The sequence below is a fragment of the Coregonus lavaretus genome (assembly GCF_964263955.1).
Source record: "Coregonus lavaretus genome assembly, contig: HAP1_SCAFFOLD_767, whole genome shotgun sequence".
In the NCBI taxonomy this organism is placed as follows: Eukaryota; Metazoa; Chordata; class Actinopteri; order Salmoniformes; family Salmonidae; genus Coregonus; species Coregonus lavaretus.
The window spans coordinates 167,783-192,620 of NW_028162741.1; the positions used below are offsets into that span (position 1 = coordinate 167,783).

General features: G+C 43.6%; 1 protein-coding gene across 1 annotated transcript in view; it reads right to left on the reverse strand.

The window, feature by feature from the left end:
• LOC311118938 (C-myc promoter-binding protein-like) overlaps positions 1-24,198 on the reverse strand; it is a 129,498-nt gene extending 105,300 nt beyond the window's left edge. The window contains exon 1 of the mRNA XM_084193688.1: positions 24,036-24,198. The gene's annotated coding sequence lies outside the window, so the exon portion shown is untranslated. The remainder of the gene's footprint in view (positions 1-24,035) is intronic.
• Between the last annotated feature and the right edge of the window lie 640 nt (positions 24,199-24,838).

Below are 24,838 nucleotides of genomic sequence, written 5' to 3' on the forward strand. Positions count from 1 at the left end.
GCGTCCACTCAGAGACTCAACAGCAACCTCCACATGGTTGACCACAGGCCAGCCAGGGGAACAGGGTGGAGTGGGTTCAACATGGCGTCCACTCAGAGACCCAACAGCAACCTCCACATGGTTGACCACAGGCCAGCCAGGGGAACAGGGAGGAGTGGGTTCAACACAGCGTCCTTCCAGAGACCCAACAGCAACCTCCTAATGGTTGGCTACAGTCCGGCCAGGGGGCCGGTAAAGACAACACATTAGCTGGCTAGATCAACATCCTCCAGCTGGCTGAGGCTCCAGGCCAGGGGGAGACAGATCTAATGGAAGCCCAGGAACAGAGCCCGCTCTCTGGACTGAACACCCCTCCATGCTGGAGCTGATACCAGAGAACCCGTCCCCTCCAGCTGTCTGGCTGGACGTCCAGCAGAGAGATGAGGTGTGTCCCAAATGGCACCATATTCCCTTTATAGTGCACTATTTTGACCACATAGTACACTACTTACTGAGTGGCGCAGTGGTCTAAGGCACTGCATTGCAGTGCTAGCTGTGCCACTAGAGATCCTGGTTCGAATCCAGGCTCTGTCGCAGCCGGCCGCGACCGGGAGACTCATGGGCGGCGCACAATTGGCCCAGCGTCGTCTAGGGTAGGGGAGGGAATGGCCGGCAGGGATGTAGCTCAGTTGATAGAGCATGGCGTTTGCAACGCCAGGGTTGTGGGTTCGATTCCCACGGGGGGCCAGTATAAAAAAATATATAATGTAATCACTAACTGTAAGTCGCTCTGGATAAGAGCGTCTGCTAAATGACTAAAATGTAAATGTAAATGTACTTTTGACCAGATGGCCCTGGTCAAAGTAGTGCACTATAAAAAGGGAAATAGTGTGCCATTTGGGATGCAGCCATTGACACAGCAGGTGAGGTGGATGGAGACAGGGAGAAGAAGGACTGGAGAACGTAAACAGTCTTCCACAGCCAAGCATCTGCTTCTAGTTAGACTGGACTGGAGAACGTAACCAGACCAGAGGGAAGTCTTCCACAGCCAAGCATCTGCTTCTAGTTAGACTGGACTGGAGAACGTAACCACACCAGAGGGAAGTCTTCCACAGCCAAGCATCTGCTTCTAGTTAGACTGGACTGGAGAACGTAAACCAGACCAGAGGGAAGTCTTCCACAGACAAGCATCTGCTTCTAGTTAGACCAGGAGGCTTCACTGTTCCATTTCTCCCTCCCTCTCACTCTCTAAAAAAAAAGAAAAAAGAAAGAAACCTGTGGGAAATGAACGTTTATTTTCTATGTCAGGAGATCCGCGTGCCGTGCGCACCTCTAGGACTAGTGACGGAGGACAGACCGAGTCAACGTGAGCAGAATGCTAAGAACACCTCAGGCTCACTCCTCTCCTCCACTGACTGACTGACTGAGGTGGGTCTGTCTCTGGGTGTCTGTATGTGTGTATAGGTCTGTCTCTGTGTGTGTGTATAGGTCTGTCTGTCTGTCTGTCTGTCTGTCTGTCTGTCTGTGTGTATATGTCTGTCTGTGTGTGTGTGTGTGTGTATATATGTGTGTGTGTGTCTGTGTATATGTGTGTGTATGTCTGTCTGTCTGTGTGTATATGTCTGTCTCTGTGTGTGTGTGTGTGTATATATATATATATGTGTGTGTGTGTGTGTGTGTGTGTGTGTATATATGTGTGTGTATATATATGTGTGTGTGTGTCTGTGTATATGTGTGTGTATATATGTCTGTCTGTGTGTCTGTGTGTGTGTGTGTGTATGTCTGTGTGTGTGTCTGTGGCTGCATTAACATTCAGGACACACCTGAGTCTGAGGTGTGATTAATCCAAGCCAGTCTCCCGTTGCTCTAATGGGCTCTGCTTCCTATAAACTCCCCACATGCTAATGAGTAGACAATCACACAACACACTGCCTAAAATAGAACCTCTGACTCTTCAGGGGTTGAGATAGGAGAAAGATTTCACTGTGGTCAGACATATAAAAAAGGCTCAGGGGGTGGTGCACGCTATAACTATAAGTTAACCATCTACACCAGTGTTTCCCCAACCCTGGTCCTCCAGTACCCCCAACAGTACACATTTTTATTGTAATTTCCTGATTCAACTTGTCAACTAATCATCAAGCCCTCAATGGGTTGAATGGGGTGTGTTTGTCCAGGGCTACAACAAAAATGTGTACTGTTGGGAGTACTTGTGGACCAGGGTTGGGAAACACTGATCTACACTGAACAAAAATATAAAAACGCAACATGCAACAATTTAAAAGATTTTACTGAGTTACAGTTCATGTAAGGAAATCAGTCAATTGAAATAAATTAATTTGGCCGTAATCTATAGATTTCGCATGACTAGGAATACAGACATGCATCTGTTGGTCACAGATACCTTTAAAAAAAGGTAGGGGCTTGGATCAGAAAACCAGTCAGTATCTGGTCTGACCACCATTTGCCTCATGCAGCGCTACACATCTCCTTCGCACAGGTTGTTGACTGTGGCCTGTGGAATGTTGTCCCACTCCTCTTCAATGGCTGTGCAAAGTTGCTGGATATTGGCGGAAACTGGAACACGCAGTTGTACACGTCGATCCAGGGCATCCCAAACATGCTCAACGGGTGACATGTCTGGTGAGTATGCAGGCCATGCAAGAACTGGGACATTTTCAGCTTCCAGGAACTGTGTACAGATCTTTGCGACATGGGGCCGTGCATTATCCGTAGCTTATGCCTGCCCATATCATAACCCCACGGCCATCATGGGGCACTCTGTTCACAAAGTTGACATCAGCAAACCGCTCGCCATCTGCCCGGTACAGTTGAAACCGGGATTCACCCGTGGAGAGCACATTTCTCCAGCATGCCAGTGGCCATCGAAGGTGAGTATTTGTCCACTGAAGTCGGTTACGACGCCGAACTGCAGTCAGGTCAAGACCCTGGTGAGGACGACGAGCACGCAGATCAGCTTCCCTGGGATGGTTACTGACAGTTTGTACAGAAATGTTTTGGTTTTGCAAACCCACAGTTTCATCAGCTGTCTGGGTGGCTGGTCTCAGACGATCCTGCAGGTGAAGAAGCCGGATGTGGAGGTCCTGGGCTGGCGTGGTTACATGTGGTCTGCAGTTGTGAGGCCGGTTGGTCATACTGCCAAATTCTCTAAAACAGCGTTGGAGGCAGTTTATGGTAGAGAAATTATCATTCAATTCTCTGGCAACAGCTCTGGTTGACATTCCTGTAGTCAGCATGCCAATTGCCGACATCTGTGGCATTGGGTTGTGTGACAAAACTGCACATTTTAGAGTGGTATTTTATTGTCCCCAGCACAAGGTGCACCTGTGTAATGATCATGCTGTTTAGTCAGCTTCTTGATATGCCACACCTGTATGTTGGGTGGATTATCTTGGCAAAGGAGAAATGCTCACTAACAGGGATGTTAACAAATTTGTGCACAACCTTTGAGAGAAATAAGCTTTTTGTGCGTATGGAACATTTCAGGGATATTTTATTTCAGCTCATGTTGCGTTTATATTTTTGTTCAGTGTAAGATGTGGCAAATAAATAAATCTCCAGCTCAGGGCTCCAGCTATGCATTTGGTTTGCTAACTTACAAGATCAAGCTTCTTGGTTACAGCAGAGACAATCAACCCCTCCTGGGTGAAGATATGTTTTTTTACATTTGGAAAGAAATAGCGCCCCTTGTGTGCACTGCAGGTAGTGCCGTATAACCCGGTATGGTACCGCCCAACCCTAATCTCAACACTAGTTCTCCAACAACACAAAGATGCAGAAAGAAACACCCTTTAGAATTTTTCTTGAATGTTAAGCTGTAAACTCTTGTATTAATAATTTAGGCTAGCAGGTGGAATTGAGATTTGACAGCAAAAGCTGCAATTCATTTTTTATGCTTTATGTTACAGTATGGTTCTTCCTTCTTTAGGTATAGCATGGGCCAATTAGGTGAATGTCTTTTTCCTTCTTTAGGTATAGCATGGGCCAATTAGGTGAATGTCTTTTTCCTTCTTTAGGTATAGCCTAGGCCAATTAGGTTAATGTCTTTTTCCTTCTTTAGGTATAGCATAGGCCAATTAGGTTAATGTCTTTTTCCTTCTTTAGGTATAGCATAGGCCAATTAGGTTAATGTCTTTTTCCTTCTTTAGGTATAGCATGGGCCAATTAGGTGAATGTCTTTTTCCTTCTTTAGGTATAGCATAGGCCAATTAGGTGAATGTCTTTTTCCTTCTTTAGGTATAGCATAGGCCAATTAGGTTAATGTCTTTTTCCTTCTTTAGGTATAGCATGGGCCAATTAGGTGAATGTCTTTTTCCTTCTTTAGGTATAGCATGGGCCAATTAGGTGAATGTCTTTTTCCTTCTTTAGGTATAGCATAGGCCAATTAGGTTAATGTCTTTTTCCTTCTTTAGGTATAGCATGGGCCAATTAGGTGAATGTCTTTTTCCTTCTTTAGGTATAGCATGGGCCAATTAGGTGAATGTCTTTTTCCTTCTTTAGGGTATATACAGGGGTGGCGTTAACGCAGAATTCTTCGTTTTTCCACGCAGAAAAAAAGTTATAAAAAAACTCATACGAAATATCTTGCTGCGTTTTTGTAAACACAGATCTAAAATGCTTCTTCTTATTATTATTATTGTAATTTCTGCTCTGCTTCAGACTAATGTTGTGCTTCAGTTGCACTTCTCCAACAGTCAAAACTGTTCGCTGCTCTGGCACAAGCAATGGTGGAACAAGCTCCCTCACGACGCCAGGACAGCGGAGTCACTCACCACCTTCCGGAGACACTTAAAACCCCACCTCTTTAAGGAATACCTGGGATAGGATAAAGTAATCATTCTACCCCCCCTTACCCCACCCCACCCCCCAAAAAATAAAAATAAATAAAAAATAAAATATTGTAAAGTGGTTAACCCACTGGCTATAAGGTGAATGCACCAATTTGTAAGTGGCTCTGGATAAGAGCGTCTGCTAAATGACGTAAATGTAAAATGTAATGAACAGGCGTTCTATCAGCAGACAGCTCTCGGACTGATGTGCTTCTACTTTTCTCCGGAAAATGCCAGATTAACTTCAAGCGAAGCATTAGGAAATGTAGCTGGCTACATTCTAGCCATGCATTATTTTTTGCAAAAGAAAACTCCTTGCTTTTTCATTGTAAGCTCATTTACTTGTGTGGCTGCCAGCCAAATACTGTTGCACTTCTGTTGTCATCTGATAAAAAAAAACGAAGCTATTTTCTGTGAAGGAAAACTATAGTTGCACGCCCCTGATCACTACTGAAGCAAAAATAAATAAAAACTGTTGACTTTCAATATAAAAACGCAGGCGAAATGGTTTAAAAAATGCTGATTTGTTGATGGTTTGCGTTTTGAAAATGCTAATTTCTGACCTCTAATGCGACCCCTGATGTATTAAACCAATACTCAGCCTAACAGTGATATAACGCTACATGCCTGTCTCTGATGTTGACTGCTACAATGCAGTAGAGGCACATTCCCCGGTCATGACTGGAACACTACTTGGAAGACACACTACCCTGATGGTACCAACCCCATCAACACTTCAAGTTGAAGACACAGGAAGTCCTTCACCTAGGACACAACAGACGGTTCGTTGGTATAAATGGTGGTAATAGCGATACATTTTTACAAAAATGACAATGACGTGTCATCTTTGTCACACTATAGAGATAGCTTGCATCAAGTTCTTTACTGACACGTTATAGATGCTCTTTTGGGAAATGTTTTAGGGACAAGTTACTGAAAACACGTAACTGAAACAAGTAACTGAAATGCTGACCGAGGCTTTAACATAACTTATTGTCATCTCTCCAGAGATACTCTTCCCAGCAGGCACAGTAAGAGATCCCTCGGTTTGTTAGGCAGTATAACAAGGGAGATCCCACTGGGCACAGACGTCAACTCAACGTCTAGTCCCTGTTGGCTCAACGTCATTTCACTGAAACGTGTCCAATGGGATCTCTATGGCTCCCTTCTCACTGGTCACCTCATTATATTCCAAGCACAACATTCTCAACTCTCTCAGCACAGTCAATCACTTCACAAGACGTGCCAGACGACCCAGGGAACCAATGCTGTAGAGACGCCCTGCCTGCTATAGGTTCTTAAACTTTGAGCACAACAACTGGAGAAGTTAAAAGGAGAATTTTGCAAAATCTCCATTTTTTGATGTCAATGGCATGTTATAGAAGGATCCAGACACGTTTTTTTTTTTGCGATTTCACTTAAGCCTACCCCAACCAGAGATTCACTGCCTCATCCTCGTTGTGCAGTACGAGGGGATCTGAAAAAACATGGACAAAAAAAACAACCAAATATGTCCTTTTAGTAATGGAAAAGCTCTCAGTATACTGATGCAGGTCTTTAGATGGACACATGAAATTGTGTCATTCCGAACATTATCCGCAACATTCTATTCAGTTGTGTTGCGACTGGAGCGATTGGCTCTCTCTCTCTCTCTCCGTCCATTCTAGCAGCAGGCTACACGGAGAATGGAACAGCTGGATAGGGGAAACAGCTGGAGTTGTGGATAAAGATAAAGTTCGGAATGACAATTTCATGTGTACAACATCTACAACATCTTCTCCTTTAAGAGTTTCCTTAGAAGCTTTGTCATGTTCCCTGTTGTCTGTGTGTGTGTGTGTGTGTGTGTGTGTGTGTGTGTCTGTGTGTGTGTGTGTGTGTGTGTGTCTGTGTGTGTGTCTGTGTGTGTGTGTGTGTGTGTGTGTGTGTCTGTGTGTGTGTGTGTGCGCGCGCATATGTCAGAGAGGTCTCTAAGTCCATGGCCATTAGTTCAGTCAAGTCCTTGTGAGAAAAGCATTCAGGTGTTCAGTCAAGTCCTTGTGAGAACAGCATTCAGGTGTTCAGTCAAGTCCTTGTGAGAAAAGCATTCAGGTGTTCTGTCAAGTCCTTGTGAGAAAAGCATTCAGGTGTTCAGTCAAGTCCTTGTGAGAAAAGCATTCAGGTGTTCAGTCAAGTCCTTATGAGAAAAGCATTCAGGTGTTCAGTCAAGTCCTTGTGAGAAAAGCATTCAGGTGTTCAGTCAAGTCCTTGTGAGAAAAGCATTCAGGTGTTCAGTCAAGTCCTTGTGAGAACAGCATTCAGGTGTTCTGTCAAGTCCTTGTGAGAACAGCATTTAGGTGTTCTGTCAAGTCCTTGTGAGAACAGCATTTAGGTGTTCTGTCAAGTCCTTGTGAGAAAAGCATTCAGGTGTTCAGTCAAGTCCTTGTGAGAAAAGCATTCAGGTGTTCAGTCAATTCCTTGTGAGAACAGCATTCAGGTGTTCAGTCAAGTCCTTGTGAGAACAGCATTCAGGTGTTCTGTCAAGTCCTTGTGAGAACAGCATTTAGGTGTTCTGTCAAGTCCTTGTGAGAACAGCATTTAGGTGTTCTGTCAAGTCCTTGTGAGAAAAGCATTCAGGTGTTCAGTCAAGTCCTTGTGAGAAAAGCATTCAGGTGTTCAGTCAAGTCCTTGTGAGAACAGCATTCAGGTGTTCTGTCAAGTCCTTGTGAGAACAGCATTTAGGTGTTCTGTCAAGTCCTTGTGAGAACAGCATTTAGGTGTTCTGTCAAGTCCTTGTGAGAACAGCATTTAGGTGTTCTGTCAAGTCCTTGTGAGAACAGCATTTAGGTGTTCAGTCAAGTCCTTGTGAGAACAGCATTTAGGTGTTCTGTCAAGTCCTTGTGAGAACAGCATTTAGGTGTTCAGTCAAGTCCTTGTGAGAACAGCATTCAGGTGTTCTGTCAAGTCCTTGTGAGAACAGCATTTAGGTGTTCTGTCAAGTCCTTGTGAGAACAGCATTTAGGTGTTCAGTCAAGTCCTTGTGAGAACAGCATTCAGGTGTTCTGTCAAGTCCTTGTGAGAACAGCATTCAGGTGTTCAGGGTCAGTCAGTTAGTTAGGTACTACCTGTTATCACCACTTGCAACAGAGGACACAACAGAACAGGCCTTGGCGTGCCTCACATGGCTCCCTATTCACTGTGGTACACATTAAACAGTAGTGTACTATGTAGGGTATAGGGTGCCATTTGGGACGGAACCCTGGCGTGTCTCAGAGACACTGTCCCTGAAAACACCAATCACCCCGAAAGAACAGAAAGCTTTTTTTTTCTCCTCCATGGACAGATAGAGCTATTTGTTTGGAAACCGTGAGGACAGAGGACCTGGCCGTGTGCTGGAAGGACCATGTGTTGACAATCTCACTTATTGTGCAATTCAATGTATTACTCTTCTGCAGAAACAGATTTCTGTAAAATGTGTATTCACAGGCCACAGTGCTGAAAGGAGCTTTAAAAAAGGCTTACATACTGGTAGGCTATAGCCCAGGGGTATCCAACGGGTTCTGGTACGCTATAGCCCAGGGGTATCCAACAGGTTCTGGTAGGCTATATCCCAGGGGTCTCCAACAGGTTCTGGTAGGCTATATCCCAGGGGTCTCCAATGGGTTCTGGTAGGCTATAGCCCAGGGGTCTCCAACGGGTTCTGGTAGGCTATAGCCCAGGGGTCTCCAACAGGTTCTGGTAGGCTATAGCCCAGGGGTCTCCAACAGGTTCTGGTAGGCTATAGCCCAGGGGTCTCCAACAGGTTCTGGTAGGCTATAGCCCAGGGGTATCCAACGGGTTCTGGTAGGCTATAGCCCAGGGGTCTCCAACAGGTTCTGGTAGGCTATAGCCCAGGGGTATCCAACAGGTTCTGGTAGGCTATAGCCCAGGGGTCTCCAACAGGTACAGTGCCTTCAGAAAGTATTCACACCCCTTGACTTTTCCCACATTTTGTGTTACAACCTGAATTTATTATGGATTTTAAAAATTGTGTCACTGGCTTCCACACAATACCCCATAATATATAACATAATATATACCCCATTTGTATTATTATTATTTCTTATTTAAAATGAAAAGCTGAAATGTCTTGAGTCAATAAGTATTCCACCTCTTTGTTATGGCAGGCCTACATAAGTTCAGGAGTAAAAATGTGCTTAACAAGTCACATAATAAGTTGCATGGACTCATTCTGTGTGCAATAATAGTGTTTAACATGATTTTTAAATAAAATAAAAATAAGCCATTTAGCAGACGCTTTTATCCAAAGCGACTTACAGTCATGCGTGCATACATTTTTGTGTATGGGTGGTCCCGGGGATCGAACCCACTACCTTGGCGTTACAAGCGCCGTGCTCTATCAGCTGAGCTACAGAGGACCACGAATGACTACCTCATCTTTGTACCCCACACATACAATTATCTTTAAGGTCCCTAATTTGAGCAGTGAATTTTAAAACACAGATTTAACCACAAAGACCAGGGAGGTTTTCCAACGCCTCGCAAAGAAGGGCACCTACGGGTAAAAAAAAAAAAAAAAGACATTGAATATCCCTTTGAGCACGGTGAAGTTATTAATTATACTTTGGATGGTGTATCCAGGGGTGAAATAGTGGGGGTATACCGTACCGGTAAAACATGAGCCTATCACAATCATTTAAACAAAATGTCAAGAAAACTGTAGGCTGTTACACCATTATGTATCATTACCGCATGTCAGAGGCATGACAGATGTGTGACTAGACTTCAAAATGTGATGTGGTTTGAAGAGAACAAATACTTTTTGTTGTTGTTGTTGAAAAACAGATGTGGGAACTCCGCTCAGGTGTGTTTTTACGCCTGCTACGTTAAGGTCAGTCTGTTTGATGCGCACGTTTGTCTATCGCTCTGTATATAGCCAGTTAGCGATGCTAATGATTACCGTCTTGTGGGTAGACAAACTTTCTCCAAAAACCTTCTCAATTAAAATGTTAACCGCAAAGTAGGCTTACCTTCCAGATCATGAGTATTTGTATCAATTGGGTGGCGATTGTTTTGCAAACTCTGTCATGAGCAGCAGGCCCAACAGCAGAAACATTGCTAGACCGACACATTCCTCTCTTGCAAGATGCGCAATTAAAGGAGAATTACACTCGAAAAATCTAAATGTGTTTTCCAGACCTCAAAAATAGTCTTCTGATGTGATTTAAGCATTGACGTGGACTCAGAACATCCATTTCCGTCGTTAGTCGATGAATAATTGTAATATTGAGAGTAAAGAAAAAATCATCCAAAACCAGGAAAAATACAACAGAATTCAGGAAAATAAAAAAAATACTTTTATGTGGCCTGTCATGCCAAATACTGTTTATTAACCACTATTTTACCATGTATATTGACAGAAAACACATCGCTTGTTCACCAAGGACCTGGGGAAGAGATGCAGGGTAGAGAAGAGAACAATATGCATATTTGAAAGCTTTAAAAAAAAAATATATATATATATATATATATATATATATATATATATATATATATATATATATATATATATATATATAGAGCTCACGACATGTTTCATTTTTAAAAAGTAGCTCTCATCACGCTAGAAAAGGTTGGAGAGCCCTGCTATAGCCTAACACAGTGGTCCTCATTTAGTAAGAACAGATTTATGGAAGTGAAATTAACATGTAAAAAGAGGCCCTGGACTTTTGAAGTGCCTCTAACAAATACGGCACTCAACGATTCAGGGAACCATGTAGAGCCTTGAACATTATCTCAATTAGGGGCTTTAGTCGGCACTGATGGAACTAACGCTCTACTTCAGATAGGCCTGGCTCGCTTGGTGTTCCTGACTGTTGGCCTCAAGTGGCGTTTTCACACTTCTCCATCTGTGTTTTTGGGTCTTTAATAAACTCGTCCAATACTATCTCAGCGTTTGTTCCAACGTAAGGAGGAGCGGCTTGACTTGGAACTACTCAGAACCATTTTTCGACCTGCTGTCTGATTTTTATAGAATATCCTACATTAACTACAGACTGCGAAGGTACTTCATGTTAGTTAGGCTAGATACTTTTAAATTTAAACTAATGCAGGGAGTTGCTGTGAATACAGTGAAGTCAGAGATATGTCACAGAACATAATTTATTCAACATCTGTAGACTTAGTTATACCACAGACAGAGACAGAGACAGAGAGACATAGAGACACAGAGAGACAGAGAGACAGAGAGCGAGCGAGAGAGAGAAGAGAGAGAGAGAGAGAGAGATCTGTGGAGTAGGTAGAGGGTGCTTATCTTTCAGATCAATCAGGTAAATTGGTTGCTCTTCCTAATGTAATCTTTAGGTGTTAGCTGAGAGTGCTAGTGAGTGTGCCTCGTAATAGGGTGTGTTAATTAAGCACGACTACATCAGCTAACCTTGATGAATAACTGCTTTTACAGATGTCCTGTACCAGCTTGAGACAGACACATAGACACACACACAGCCACACAGCCACACAGCCACACAGACACACAGACACACAGACACACAGACACACAGACACACAGACACACAGACACACAGACACATAGACAGGCACCCAGGCACACAGGCACACAGACAGATCTCACAGCTAAATGAAGCCATTGTGTGCCTTTTTCAGTCCGAAGGAAACCTAGTTAACGCAGTGTAAACATAGTGGAATACCACATTAAAAGTTGGTTCAACTGATGTTGCTCCTATTGAATCACAGTAAGGCTGATTTCCATTATCTCTGTGTGACGTAATGTGGATGATGGACTAGCTGAATCAAGGTTCTAGGGGCGGCAGGTAGCTTAGTGGTTAAGAGCGTTGTGCCAGTAACCGAAAGGTCACTGGTTCTAATCCCCGAGCCGACTAGGTGAAAAATCTGTTGATATGCCCTTGAGCAAGGCACTTAACCCTAATTGCTCATGTAAGTCGCTCTGGATAAGAGTGTCTGCTAAATGACTAAAATGTAATGTAAAATGTTCTTATGGACTTATTGGCATACAGTCACCCGTAGTAGTGATGGGGGGTGTATAAAATCAAGCACACCGCCATGCAATCTCCATAGACAAACATTGGCAGTAGAATGGCCTTACTGAAGAGCTCAGTGACTTTCAACGTGGCACCGTCATAGAATGCCACCTTTCCAACTAGTCAGTTCGTCCATTTTCTGCCCTGCTAGAGCTGCCCCCGGTCAACTGTAAGTGCTGTTATTGTGAAGTGGAAACGTCTAGGAGCAACAACGGCTCAGCCGCGAAGTGGTAGGCCACACAAGCTCACAGAACGGGACCGCCGAGTGCTGAAGCACATAAAAATTGTCTGTCCTCGGTTGCAACACTACCGAGTTCCAAACTGCCTCTGGAAGCAACATCAGCACAAGAACTGTTCGTTGGGAGCTTCATGAAATGGGTTTCCATGGCCAAGCGTCAGCTGGAGTGGTGTAAAGCTCGCCGCCATTGGAGCAGTGGAAACGCGTTCTATGGAGTGATGAATCACGCTTCACCATCTGGCAGTCCAAAGGACTAATCTGGGTTTGGCAGATGAGGAATAATGGTCTGGGGCTGTTTTTCATGGTTCGGGCTAGGCCCCTTAGTTCCAGTGAAGGGAAATATTAACGCTACAGCATACGATGATATTCTAGACGATTCTGTGCTTCCAACTTTGTGGCAACCGTTTGGGGAAGGCCCTTTCCTGTTTCAGCATAAAAATGCCCCCGTGCACAAAGCGAGGTCCATACAGAAATGGTTTATCGAGATCGGTGTGGAAGAACTTGACTGTCCTGCACAGAGCCCTGACCTCAAGCCCATCGAACACCTTTGGGATGAATTGGAACGCCGACTGCGAGCCAGGCCTAATCGCCCAACATCAGTGCCCGACCTCACTAATGCTCTTGTGGCTGAATGGAAGCAAGTCCCCACAGCACTGTTCCAACATCTAGTGGAAAGCCTTCCCAGAAGAGAGGAGGCTGTTATAGCAGAGAAGGCTGGACCAACTCCATATTAATGCCCATGATTTTGGAATGAGATGTTGAAGAGCAGGTGTCCACATACATTTGGTCATGTGGTGTATGTCGACATTTGACTCCCAAGTTTTTTTTCGACTTCTGTAGGTAGCGTTAACTAGCGCTAGTCGGCCGTACCTTTTTAAATAGTGAGCCGACGTGTTTTCAGCACTTTTATTTCCATGACTGATCACAAAACTCATTTTCTAAACGCTCTCTAGTCTCTCTGCAGCAGACGTGCAGTGATCAATATGTTTGGATGATCAAACTGCAATAAAAAAATCACAGCATTGAATCGCAACACATATAGAATGATAATACATATGGAATTGTGAGAATCACAATACATATCGGTAACCTAAACTTAACGATAGTATTGTATTGAGAGGTCCCTGGTCATTCCCCACCCTAACTCATAGTGCATCAGGAAGAATGATACAAAGATGAGTTTTATACTGATGTATTGCCCTTACAGTCACACTCTGTCCCTTCAGGGATGCTGGTCACAGTTTCCTGTTCCCCGCTATAGGGACACAGCTAAATGAAGCTATTGGGGGGCTTTTTTAAACTGCAGTAAAGTAGCAAACACTGTGGTTTACCACAGTAAGTTGGTGGTTCAACAGGTAGGCTACTTCCTTTTCCCCAGCTGACGTGATATGGATGGAAGGATTTTAAGTCTTTAAGCTAGGTTCTTATGTCCTTAGAGAAACACAAAGACTTAAAAGTAAGAACCCATTTTATCTACTCTGACATATTGGGATTGGCTAAAGCTATACACATGACTCCAGCATCAGGACAGAGTTATAGAAACAGACAGAGTACGTCAGAAAACACACGACTCCAGCATCAGGACAGAGTTATAGAAACAGACAGAGTACGTCAGAAAACACACGACTCCAGCATCAGGACAGAGTTATAGAAACAGACAGAGTACGTCAGAAAACACACGACTCCAGCATCAGAACAGAGTTATAGAAACAGACAGAGTACGTCAGAAAACACATGACTCCAGCATCAGAACAGAGTTATAGAAACAGACAGAGTACGTCAGAAAACACGACTCCAGCATCAGGACAGAGTTATAGAAACAGACAGAGTACGTCAGAAAACACATGACTCCAGCATCAGAACAGAGTTATAGAAACAGACAGAGTACGTCAGAAAACACATGACTCCAGCATCAGGACAGAGTTATAGAAACAGACAGAGTACGTCAGAAAACACACGACTCCAGCATCAGGACAGAGTTATAGAAACAGACAGAGTACGTCAGAAAACACATGACTCCAGCATCAGAACAGAGTTATAGAAACAGACAGAGTACGTCAGAAAACACATGACTCCAGCATCAGAACAGAGTTATAGAAACAGACAGAGTACGTCAGAAAACACACGACTCCAGCATCAGGACAGTTATAGAAACAGACAGAGTACGTCAGAAAACACACGACTCCAGCATCAGAACAGAGTTATAGAAACAGACAGAGTACGTCAGAAAACACATGACTCCAGCATCAGGATAGTTATAGAAACAGACAGAGTACGTCAGGAAACACATGACTCCAGCATCAGGACAGAGTTATAGAAACAGACAGAGTACGTCAGAAAACACATGACTCCAGCATCAGGACAGTTATAGAAACAGACAGAGTACGTCAGAAAACACATGACTCCAGCATCAGAACAGAGTTATAGAAACAGACAGAGTACGTCAGAAAACACATGACTCCAGCATCAGAACAGAGTTATAGAAACAGACAGAGTACGTCAGAAAACACAACTCCAGCATCAGAACAGAGTTATAGAAACAGACAGAGTACGTCAGAAAACACATGACTCCAGCATCAGAACAGAGTTATAGAAACAGACAGAGTACGTCAGAAAACACGACTCCAGCATCAGGACAGAGTTATAGAAACAGACAGAGTACGTCAGAAAACACGACTCCAGCATCAGAACAGAGTTATAGAAACAGACAGAGTACGTCAGAAAACACATGACTCCAGCATCAGAACAGAGTTATAGAAACAGACAGAGTACGTCAGAAAACACACGACTCCAGCATCAGGACAGAGTTATAGAAACAGACAGAGTACGTCAGAAAACACACGACTCCAGCATCAGAACAGAGTTATAGAAACAGACAGAGTACGTCAGAAAACACACGACTCCAGCATCAGGACAGTTATAGAAACAGACAGAGTACGTCAGAAAACACATGACTCCAGCATCAGAACAGAGTTATAGAAACAGACAGAGTACGTCAGAAAACACATGACTCCAGCATCAGAACAGAGTTATAGAAACAGACAGAGTACGTCAGAAAACACACGACTCCAGCATCAGGACAGTTATAGAAACAGACAGAGTACGTCAGAAAACACATGACTCCAGCATCAGGACAGAGTTATAGAAACAGACAGAGTACGTCAGAAAACACATGACTCCAGCATCAGGACAGAGTTATAGAAACAGACAGAGTACGTCAGAAAACACATGACTCCAGCATCAGAACAGAGTTATAGAAACAGACAGAGTACGTCAGAAAACACACGACTCCAGCATCAGGACAGTTATAGAAACAGACAGAGTACGTCAGAAAACACATGACTCCAGCATCAGAACAGAGTTATAGAAACAGACAGAGTACGTCAGAAAACACATGACTCCAGCATCAGAACAGAGTTATAGAAACAGACAGAGTACGTCAGAAAACACACGACTCCAGCATCAGGACAGTTATAGAAACAGACAGAGTACGTCAGAAAACACATGACTCCAGCATCAGGACAGAGTTATAGAAACAGACAGAGTACGTCAGAAAACACATGACTCCAGCATCAGAACAGAGTTATAGAAACAGACAGAGTACGTCAGAAAACACATGACTCCAGCATCAGAACAGAGTTATAGAAACAGACAGAGTACGTCAGAAAACACACGACTCCAGCATCAGGACAGTTATAGAAACAGACAGAGTACGTCAGAAAACACATGACTCCAGCATCAGAACAGAGTTATAGAAACAGACAGAGTACGTCAGAAAACACAACTCCAGCATCAGGACAGAGTTATAGAAACAGACAGAGTACGTCAGAAAACACATGACTCCAGCATCAGAACAGAGTTATAGAAACAGACAGAGTACGTCAGAAAACACGACTCCAGCATCAGAACAGAGTTATAGAAACAGACAGAGTACGTCAGAAAACACATGACTCCAGCATCAGAACAGAGTTATAGAAACAGACAGAGTACGTCAGAAAACACACGACTCCAGCATCAGGACAGAGTTATAGAAACAGACAGAGTACGTCAGAAAACACACGACTCCAGCATCAGAACAGAGTTATAGAAACAGACAGAGTACGTCAGAAAACACACGACTCCAGCATCAGGACAGTTATAGAAACAGACAGAGTACGTCAGAAAACACATGACTCCAGCATCAGAACAGAGTTATAGAAACAGACAGAGTACGTCAGAAAACACATGACTCCAGCATCAGAACAGAGTTATAGAAACAGACAGAGTACGTCAGAAAACACACGACTCCAGCATCAGGACAGTTATAGAAACAGACAGAGTACGTCAGAAAACACACGACTCCAGCATCAGAACAGTTATAGAAACAGACAGAGTACGTCAGAAAACACATGACTCCAGCATCAGGACAGAGTAATAGAAACAGACAGAGTACGTCAGAAAACACATGACTCCAGCATCAGGACAGTTATAGAAACAGACAGAGTACGTCAGAAAACACATGACTCCAGCATCAGGACAGTTATAGAAACAGACAGAGTACGTCAGAAAACACGACTCCAGCATCAGGACAGTTATAGAAACAGACAGAGTACGTCAGAAAACACACGACTCCAGCATCAGGACAGTTATAGAAACAGACAGAGTACGTCAGAAAACACGACTCCAGCATCAGGACAGTTATAGAAACAGACAGAGTACGTCAGAAAACACATGACTCCAGCATCAGAACAGTTATAGAAACAGACAGAGTACGTCAGAAAACACATGACTCCGGCATCAGGACAGAGTTATAGAAACAGACAGAGTACGTCAGAAAACACATGACTCCAGCATCAGGACAGTTATAGAAACAGACAGAGTACGTCAGAAAACACGACTCCAGCATCAGGACAGAGTTATAGAAACAGACAGAGTACGTCAGAAAACACGACGACTCCAGCATCAGGACAGAGTTATAGAAACAGACAGAGTACGTCAGAAAGAATGATCCAGAAATCACTTTATTTGTGACGTATTGCCTCTTCCTTCATACTCCCTCTAGGTATCTATCCTTCATACTCCCTCTAGGTATCTATCCTTCATACTCCCTCTAGGTATCTATCCTTCATCCTCCCTCTAGGTATCTATCCTTCATACTCCCTCTAGGTATCTATCCTTCATACTCCCTCTAGGTATCTATCCTTCATACTCCCTCTAGGTATCTATCCTTCATCCTCCCTCTAGGTATCTATCCTTCATACTCCCTCTAGGTATCTATCCTTCATACTCCCTCTAGGTATCTATCCTTCATACTCCCTCTAGGTATCTATCCTTCATACTCCCTCTAGGTATCTATCCTTCATACTCCCTCTAGGTATCTATCCTTCATCCTCCCTCTAGGTATCTATCCTTCATACCCACTCTAGGTATCTATCCTTCATACTCCCTCTAGGTATCTATCCTTCATACTCCCTCTAGGTATCTATCCTTCATGCTCCCTCTAGGTATCTATCCTTCATGCTCCCTCTAGGTATCTATCCTTCATACTCCCTCTAGGTATCTATCCTTCATACTCCCTCTAGGTATCTATCCTTCATACTCCCTCTAGGTATCTATCCTTCATCCTCCCTCTAGGTATCTATCCTTCATACCCACTCTAGGTATCTATCCTTCATACTCCCTCTAGGTATCTATTGCTCCAGAGTGGCGCAGCGGTCTAAGGCACTGCACCTCAGTGCTAGAGGCGTCACTACAGACCCTGGTTCGATTCCAGGCTGTATCACAATCCGGCCACAACCCAGCGTTGCCGGGGTAGGCCGTCATTGTAAATAAGAATTTGTTCTTAACTGACTTGTTAAATAAAAAAATAACAAAATCTATCCTTCATACCCACTCTAGGTATCGATCACTGCACCACTTTTGAGCAGGGCCCATGGTGCACTACATAGGGAATAGGGTACCATTCGGGACATACACTAGATCTTATAATTCCCTCGCTACCTGGCAGAAAACCATTATTCAGGGAGCTTAAGGCTTCAAGGCAAGGCAGCCAACAGGTTTGCGAAATCCTTGTGTTTTTTTGTTTTTTTTGTCCTGACGTGTTTTTCATTCACAGGCAGCTCTTTGCTTTGGAAGCGCCAGTAGGTGCTTTGATTTTGTGACTCATCAGGAGATGAAGACAGCCAGTTGCTTTCACCTTAATAAGCTCCCCATCCCCGGTCTGTCTATTAGAGAACCTCAAGGAAATGCCTCGTCAGTTGAACAACTGAATGCATTCAATTGAAATATATGTCTTCCTCATTTAACCCCTCTGGATCAGAGAGGTGTGGGGGCGGAGGGAGCGGAGGAGAGGAGAGATTAACCTTTTTTCATCATTTGCATTTTCCTCCATTTTCTTCTTCTCTCTGTTTTTCCAGTTTGAGACTCCTGGAGTTAATTGAATTCCTGTTAACTTTATCACTGTGAAATTTCAATTAAAGAGGAGCTCTAATTGAGATTAATTCAGTCCAGAGATCTTGTAATGTATTACATAGGGATGGAGGCAGGTGAGGAATGGACTTTCCCTCAGTAGTAGCTGGTAAAGATGCAGGTCATTAAGACAGACTTTCCCTCAGTAGTAGCTGGTAAAGATGCAGGCCATTAAGACAGACTTTCCCTCAGTAGTAGCTGGTAAAGATGCAGGTCATTAAGACAGACTTTCCCTCAGTAGTAGCTGGTAAAGATGCAGGTCATTAAGACAGACTTTCCTTCAGTAGTAGCTGGTAAAGATGCAGGTCATTAAGACAGACTTTCCCTCAGTAGTAGCTGGTAAAGATGCAGGTCATTAAGACAGACTTTCCCTCAGTAGTAGCTGGTAAAGATGCAGGTCATTAAGACAGACTTTCCCTCAGTAGTAGCTGGTAAAGATGCAGGTCATTAAGACAGACTTTCCCTCAGTAGTAGCTGGTAAAGATGCAGGTCATTAAGACAGACTTTCCCTCAGTAGTAGCTGGTAAAGATGCAGGTCATTAAGACGGACTTTCCCTCAGTAGTAGCTGGTAAAGATGCAGGTCATTAAGACAGACTTTCCCTCAGTAGTAGCTGTTAAAGATGCAGGTCATTAAGACAGACTTTCCCTCAGTAGTAGCTGGTAAAGATGCAGGTCATTAAGACAGACTTTCCCTCAGTAGTAGCTGGTAAAGATGCAGGTCATTAAGACAGACTTTCCCTCAGTAGTAGCTGGTAAAGATGCAGGTCATTAAGACAGACTTTCCCTCAGTAGTAGCTGGTAAAGATGCAGGTCATTAAGACAGACTTTCCCTCAGTAGTAGCTGGTAAAGATGCATGTCTTAAAACATCTGTTTAAGTTCATCTTCTTTCCCCAGAGCAAATGCAATAGAGCCAAGATCAATACCAGGAAGATGTGTATGGTAAACAAGAGCAACACAGGAGGAAAGTGTGGCTAAATGATGGGCTACTCTATAAGCGGAACTGGAACTGAAATCTAAATTACAGTGCCGTGAAAAAGTATTTGCCCCCTTTCTGATTTTCTCTATTTTTACATATTTTTGATACTGAATGTTATCAGATCTTCAACCAAAACCTAATATTAGATAAAGGGAACCTGAGTTTACAAATAACAAAAACAATGGATACCCATTTCATTTGTTTAATTAACAAAGTTAATTAAGGCAAGTCATCCAGGTCCTGAGGCAGCAAAGCATCCCCAAACCATCACACTACCATCACCATGCTTGACTGTTGGTATGAGGTTCCTACTGTGGAATGCAGTGTTTGGTTTTCGCCAGGCATAATGGGACCCATGTCGTCCAAAATGTTGACTCAAGTTTGCCAAAAAGCACCTGGAAGCACCTGGATGATCATCAAGAATCTTCGGTCCCATTATGCCTGGCGAAAACCAAACACTGCATTCCACAGTAAGAACATACCAACGGTCAAGCATGGTGGTGGTGGTGGTGTAATGGTTTGGGGATGCTTTGCTGCCTCAGGACCTGGACGACTTGCCTTAATAGAAGGAACCAAGAATTCTGCTCTACATCACAGAATTATGCAGGAGAATGTCAGGCCATCAGTATGTGAGTTGAAGATGAAGTGCAGCTGGGTCATGCAGCAAGACAATGATCCAAAACACACAATCAAGTCTACATGAAAATAGTTCAAAAGCAAAAAAAAAGTATGTTTTGGAATGGCCTAGTCAAAGTCCAGACCTAATCCCAATTGAGATGTGGCAGGACTTGAAACAAGCAGCTCATGCTTGAAAACCCACAAATGTCGCTGAATTAAAGCAGTTCTGCATTCAAGAGTGGGCCAAAATTCCTCCACAGCGATGTGAGAGTGTCACGACTTCCTCCGAGGCTGCCTCCCCTCCTTGTTCGGGCAGGCTTCGGCGTTCGTCGTCACCGACCTTCTAGCCACTGCCGCTCCATATCTCATCATTCCGTTTGTCTTGTCTTGTCAATTACACAGCTCAGCACTACTAGCAACCCAAAGCCATACTAAATGCTAGCCTATTTCTCATGTCAAATCTGTGTATCAGTGCTGCTCGCCTATGTTTTACAAATTCACTGTGATAAAAATGGCACGTAACCTAGCCCTGCCTAAACCAATGGTTACTGTGATAGAAATGGCACGTAACCTAGCCCTGCCTACACCAATGGTTACTGGGATAGAAATGGTATAGGCCTATTGCACAGCTTAGCCCAATGGTTTATGGGATATTATAGATGACAAACAGCCTGTAAGCCCAATGGTTTATGGGATATTATAGATGACATAGACAGTAAGTGTTAGTAATGACAAACAGCCTGTAAGCCCAATGTTTGCATCTGTCAGTAAGGGACTATTAAACCCCCTACTTAAAGGCTGGTCAGGGCTTAGTGCTGTTACATCAATCCTCTGAGAGCACAGCCCACCCAACACACAGCCAGCCAGCCAGCCAGCCACCCAACAGACAGCCAGCCAGCCAGCCACCCAACAGACAGCCAGCCAGCCAGCCACCCAACAGACAGCCAGCCAGCCAACACACAACCAGCCAGCCAGCCACCCAACAGACAGCCAGCCAGCCACCCACCCGCCAGCCAGCCAGCCAGCCACCCAACAGACAGCCAGCCAGCCACCCAACAGACAGCCAGCCAGCCACCCAACAGACAGCCAGCCAGCCACCCAACAGACAGCCAGCCAGCCAGCCACCCAACAGACAGCCAGCCAGCCAGCCAACCAACACACAACCAGCCAGCCAGCCACCCAACACACAGCCAGCCAGCCACCCAACACACAGCCAGCCAGCCACCCAACAGACAGCCAGCCTGACAAGAGTGTAAAAACAGCACACACACTAACATTCAGGAGAGATTCTGCCACCCACTGCCATTCAGGAGACATCCTGCCCATTTGTAGGCCTACTACATTACAAAATACTCTGTTCCCAGATTTAGCCTAGGCCTAATTGATGTTTCTGTTTTGCAATCCCTGAGTCAATGTAAGCCTAAGCCTATGAAATTGCAATGTTCTTTGTCTATTTCCAACCTCCCAGTATATATCCATTAGCATTGCTGAAGAAGACCGACAGAAATCTCATACATTACTTAGTCTTTCTCATAACCTACATTCTGCATCATCTTCTATTCTGGCTAGGCTACATTCTCATTTATCTACGGGTTCCCCTGTATGAAGTCTGGTTCTCCTATAACATGTCCTATCCCTGGACACTGACATCTGAACTTCTATCATTAGGGTTTTGCCTTTGCTTTGAAGCCCATCAGTGATGCGGCTGCTGCCTCTCTGCACAGTGAGAGAGGACCCCTGGGCTTTGGCAAGGCCTTGGTCTGCGTCCCAAATTGCACCCTATTCCCTATGTAGTGTACTACTTTGACCAGGGCCCAGGCCCAGGCCTGCTTCTGAAACTCTACTCTTCATATTGTGTGGTTCAAAGGCAGGACTTGTGTTGACTCTTGACTGACTGCTTTACGTATTTCTCTCACGTGTGACAGTGTTTTCCTTGCGTGGTCAACATCTTTTCCTTTTTAACGTTCCGATACAGGGACACCATGGTTAAAACGTGAACAAACACGGCATGGCAGACCGATTACATTTTTTCTCTCTCCAACAATTGTTTTACTATTTTCCATAAACCATGACCACTGAGTTTGTGTTCAACACTGACAATGTTTGTCAGGTTTAGCTTAGTTAGTGACGCACAGGATAGAATAACAGAGTATAACAGGGTAGAATCTAGAATGTTGACTGGATAGAATTTAGAATGCTGACTGGGTAGGATCTAGAATGCTGACTGGGTAGAATCTAGAATGCTGACTGGGTAGAATCTAGAATGCTGACTGGATAGAATCTAGAATGTTGACTGGATAGAATCTAGAATGTTGACTGGATAGAATCTAGAATGTTGACTGGATAGAATCTAGAATGTTGACTGGATAGAATTTAGAATGTTGACTGGATAGAATCTAGAATGTTGACTGGATTGAATCTAGAATGTTGACTGGATTGAATCTAGAATGTTGACTGGCTCCAGAAGAGGAATTGTGCAGTTTACTGAGTGAGTGAGGGTATGTAAACACCTCTCTAGTATGTGTGCCACTGAGGTTTCCAAATCACAGGAGTAGGTTTTGTCTATCTTCCTGTCAGAGTGTGACGGTATGATTTGACTTGACTGGTCTGTCCGGTCTGTGTGACCAATTAAATCTCTCATGAGGACATACATCATAAAATCCATCTAAATAGCCTAAAGTTAACTCATATCTGATGTCTCATCATTCCAGTATGCAAGAAAGCATGCAAGAATTTGGAGAAGTTTTTACACATCGATGAACTGAGGCTCCCTGATGTATCAGCACACTTTTCCACATCTGCTTGCCATACAGCTGTTTCCACAGCACAACAGCATACTTTTTTGCCACCTTCAAGACATTACATTTACATTTAAGTCATTTAGCTGACGCTCTTATCCAGAGCGACTTACAAATTGGTGCATTTTTACATAATATAAGATATATAGCTCTAAAAACACGTGTTAATAAATCACAGTGAATACAACATCTAAATCACTTTTCCACTATACTCACTTCAGCTCAATCTAAACAGTAGGATCAACTCTGTTTCCTCAGTCAAAAACCACATACATTTGGCTCAATCTTGAGGAAGTAGCTAATGTTGTATTCCGTTTGTACACCATCAAGCCTGCTGAAAATAACTGCATAGCTCTGCCAAGCAGAAGTGACGCATGGAATTCTCCCCGCTTAAATTATTATCTGACAGAGGATGATATTTAGCTTCATTTTAAGACGACCTGACCCACACATTACATTATTATAGTCCAATGCAAAAATCTATTTGTGACACTAAAATGTGCACTATATAACCATTCAGTCAATCCTTATGTCCCTGCATAGGGTCATAGTCGGTCATTGACCGCTTGCTTGCCTTCACAACATGTTGCGCCGCGCCAGAGAACCTGAGGTGCCACAGGTGGGCTTCTATAAACGGCTCCCATAATGTGATTCCATGCTCTGGAGCACGGATACGGAATATGAAGCTAACTATATTCATTATGTACACAGTTTTCCACCGCCTTGACAGCCTGACAGCAACCTTTGGCATATCATATGCATTCGCATGAAGGTATTAAAGAAGCTGACTAGCTACTATATCAATGACAAGGCAGCATTAAAGCCGGACACAGACGCTGGTACAACAAGCAAACGCTCCACACGGGCTGGTACTGTCTGTCTGGACAGGTATCCGGTCAATTCACTGCATGAATTCTGCTCAAATTCACATATGGGTGCCCCACTAAACTGATAGTGACAGCCTGGAATAAAACTCAGTTCGCCCTAGCTAGCCTGGCTACGGCTGGTTACACGACATTAGCTAGCTAACTCGTAGCTAAGAAGCCCTTATTAACTCATCACGAAATAACGGTTTAACTAGCATCATACTTACTCCGCTAGCAAATGCGATATCCCTCCTCGTCCAACTTCGGCAGGATTTCTTCAAAAACACACTGGCATTATAAAACGGTCAATATTTTTAATCGGCCGCTGATATCTCGAAATAGACAACAATATTTCTATCGTGCTGTCTTCATAGCGCCGACCCGGCTCTCTGTTCCGCCATTTTGGTTGTGATGGGAAATCCGTCGCTCACCGCATTTTAACACGCACAGAGGTTTGTTTGGCTGCTGTCGGGTCACACTATGCAATTTTGGAAAGCACCAAAATAACATTTCATTGTGTTATAGCCGTGTAACTACACTATATATAAACTAATAATTATCTTTTTACAAACTAAGTTATAATACTTTGATTGTAAAATTCGGACTTGCAAGCCTACACAAGTATTGGTTAAATACATAAAAATGCATAGGGTATATATAAAATGCCTATAATACAATTTATACATAATTTTAAGTATACCTTAATGTGGAGTGTTATTGAAAATGTTAATTCCCCAGACAAAAACAAAACATAAACGCAACATAAAACAATTTCATTTATGTTATTTAATAAAATGAAACAATTTCAAAGATTTTACTGAGTTACAGTTCATACATGGATTTCACATGACTGGGAATACAGATATGCATATGCTCTGTTGGTCACAGATAAAAGGTAGGGGTGGATCAGAAAACCAGTCAGTATCTGGTCTGACCACCATTTGCTCCATGCAGGGCGACACATCTCCTTCGCATAGAGTTGATCAGGCTGTTGATTGTGGCCTGTGGAATGTTGTCCCAATCCTCTTCA